The sequence below is a fragment of the Primulina huaijiensis genome, chromosome 11 (assembly GCF_012295235.1).
Source record: "Primulina huaijiensis isolate GDHJ02 chromosome 11, ASM1229523v2, whole genome shotgun sequence".
NCBI classification, from domain to species: domain Eukaryota; kingdom Viridiplantae; phylum Streptophyta; class Magnoliopsida; order Lamiales; family Gesneriaceae; genus Primulina; species Primulina huaijiensis.
In genome coordinates this window covers 7,278,253-7,281,825 of record NC_133316.1, presented here as the reverse complement: position 1 = coordinate 7,281,825, position 3,573 = coordinate 7,278,253, and positions in this window count along the sequence as shown.

The window sequence follows — 3,573 nt, the reverse complement described above, 5'->3', positions numbered from 1 at the left end:
TCTCCCATAAATGGGCTCTCTTTGGGCCTTTTCCCTCACGATATTCTCATTTGTAAGTTCATCTTTCGTTCCTAAAACGGATCACCCACATATCCTTTGTGTCACAATAAATTCACATCGTTCAAAATATTTTTCCTTTCATTTTATTATATAATATCGTGTACATCCTTAAAAAATCGTAAAAATAGCATTTCGAGAAAATCGTACAACCTTTGCATATATCATAGAAATATCATATTTTCATCATAAACATTTTAAAATATCATTTAGCATGTATTACGATTCATAAGGACACTGCCAGACCTTTCGAAATACTCGAGACGCAAAATGACCATTTTACACCTAGACCCCGAACTTCCCGTTTTTTATTTTTTCTTATTTTTCTTGACTCGAGCATATCCCAAACCATCATGTAAGCTTATTTTCTACTTCTACTAATTTTCTTAAACGTAAAATCGAGCCCTTCGATTTATTCAACTTAATCGCTAATTCGTAATTCCGTTTCGTGACCCGATTTAACTCAAAACTTAATAACTTTTTTCCAAACTTGAACCATTGCTTACTAGACCCTATTCCACCCTCATGAGCCAAAATCCATCCCACACAAGAGCACAGTCCAGCCTCTTCCCTTAGCCCTAGACAAACCACACGTTTTCCCCATGATTTGCTTCGCGACCCAACTTCACCCCAAGCCACCTTCGACCAGCCCCTAGAAAAACCAACTCCAACCCCCTAGAAACCCTCCTAGGACCTTACTGGACCCCTCACGCACTAGCTCCCATGCACAGCCTTTTTCCCTTATTTCTCCCTTAACCGTGCACCCTATACCGTGAACTGAGCCCTCAACGCTTCTCTATTGTTCTAACCTTGTTTCTAGCCATGCTAGGACTCTCTAGGACCATGAATCGACCCAACACAGGGCCTTGATCACTTCTGGACAGCTCGCACTCAGCCTCCCCTCGCAAGTGCCTAAACAGAACTCAACACATGCAAATAATCTTAACTGAGGCTCAGCCCTTTCCCCTCTTATTCCAGCCCTTTTATACCCTACATGGGACTTTCTTTAGAACTTCTAAACATCATCCTCCTTCTCCTTAATGGTAGCGAGTCCCTAGGAATCATAACGCGAATCGAACATGCATTAAAAACTTCGAAACTTAAAAATAAATTATTCAAAACGTTAATAAAAATTGATCATCATGTTTTTCATTCAAAATATCATAAACATGCATAATATGGTTTGAATGATGCAAAAATAAAGGTTTAGCACATGCATTTGCGTTTAAAACGCTCGAAATATGAATATCAAAGCGGGAGAACATCGGTGACGAATGGAGAACGATTTCTACCCTTTTTTCTCGACAAAAACACACCGAAAACTAACTTTGGGTTGTAAGAGAGTCGGATGATCGTTGTTGGAAGGAAGAACGAGGAATAAAATTGAAGAACGATGGAGAAAAAAATTTCGAAACTTCCCCCTTGCAAGTCTTTTGAAGGTTCGGCCGTTGCTCTTCACTTTGAATTCACGTGAATTGTGTGTGTGTTTTTTGGTGTGTGCGTGTAGGTGTGTTTATGTGTGTGTTTAGGGTTTAGGGTTAGTTATTTTAAAAAACAAAAAGCTTCTTAATTAAATAATTAATGGACTTAATCAACCCTAGTTTTAATTAATAAATTAGGCTTATTAGGATTTATGAAATTATTAGGCCTCAAATTAAAAGATTTAAAAACATCTATTTCCAAAAAAAATCCCTTATAAAATACGTAAATTCTTTGCTCCCACTATTTAATTTTAATTTGAACTTTAAAATGCTAAAATTCTTAAAATATTTAGAATAATATTTTATTAACTAAAAATTTAAAAATAGCTTTTAAATATTTAACACTTTAATCGTCTGTGGTCCTCCGTCCCCGGCAAACCGCCGATATTCGCCTGAAAATCTTTAAATTATGAAATCAAGCAATATTACACAATTAATCATTTATTCACTCAAAATATATCATTCATGCATCAAAAATCATTTAATTAAAATATTTTATAAATTTAATAATTTTCATGCATGCGGTTTACGTGGACTGATTTTCGGATGTTACACCATGAGTGGAGAGGAGGAGAGACGTGAGGAGATACCTCGACCACCCCCCCGATGCTGCTAAATGGGTTATAGAGGGGATGGCTCGATTATTGGAGCAACATGCTGGAAATGTTGTTCGGGGACGACATGAGGATGTGTATTGGACTTGATGCTTTAGTATTGCATTAATAGTTGTAGATTCGATTGGGATATATGATTTGAAGGGACTGTATTATACGCTAACCACAACTTAAGGTTCTTGCAAACACTATCAGTGATACCTATAGGATCATGGGGCAATGCTACTAGATACTTTTACCATGATCCGATGGTTGCAATCAGAAATGAGTTTTGACATTTTTTTTATCAAGGTGTTGATGAAAAGAATGAGTCTAATTAGGACAAGCCTAAATAAGAATAAATGTTATTCTGAATCACATGGAGATGTGAACCCACATCTAGTTGTATCCCTGAACCATTGAGGGTCACACAAATATCAGATTATGTGTTCTCGTTGAGAAAGTGAAAGTTCAAAGAGTTGAATTTGGTACTCGTTGAGAAAGTGAAAGTTCAAAGAGTTGAATTTGGCGAATGTAGTTTGATGGAGATCAAACATACTGTTTATAAAGGAGTTTATAAGTTGGTTCCATAAGATGAAAGAAATGGAAGTTGGCTTAATTGCTAATTGAAGAAGAAGAGGGTAACTAACTGTTTTAGTGAAAGAGTTCACAGAACTGGCAGCCGTGAAATATGGACAGTGAAAATTTTGAATCAATTTTCATTATATGAACAAAATTTATATTCTTGATAAATCGGAGCTGTCAGATCATCGATCGGGGTTATAATTAGCTCACAAGAATTTTTTAATGAATTTGGATTTACTAATTAAATAATAGTACTAGTAGTAATGACTACTCATATGTACAAAATTCTCATTAAATATTCTAGATTGGTCTAGAATTAATTAACTGTAAAGTTAATTAAAGAAAATTAAATAATAATTATTTAATTTTAATTAATATGTCAATGCATATATTTTATGTGCATGTGTGGATGTATTAATATATGTACACATATATTTTTATATGGATATATAAAGATGTGTATGTAAAATAAATATATCATGCATTATCAAAAGTTGATAAATACATGATATAATAATAATATGAGAATTTTAATCAATAAAAATTAAGAGTCCTAATGATAATAGGATTAGGAATCCTAGCAACATACAACTTGTGTATTTTTAATAAATATGTTATCTGTGGTATATAACATATAAGAGTTTTACAAAACAACAAATTCCACTCCTCATCTCAAAACGAGAGGCCCACTTTGAAATTTTTGAACAAAATTTTGGCCAACACTTCCTTGGGCCTCCGCTTTCAACGCCACTGCATCGACTCCGGATTTTTGAAATTCGGGTGTCCTGGTTTCAACGCAGAAATTGTTTTTGATTTCTAGTGCAATCCAAACAAGGAGCATAATCTCTTATCATGGA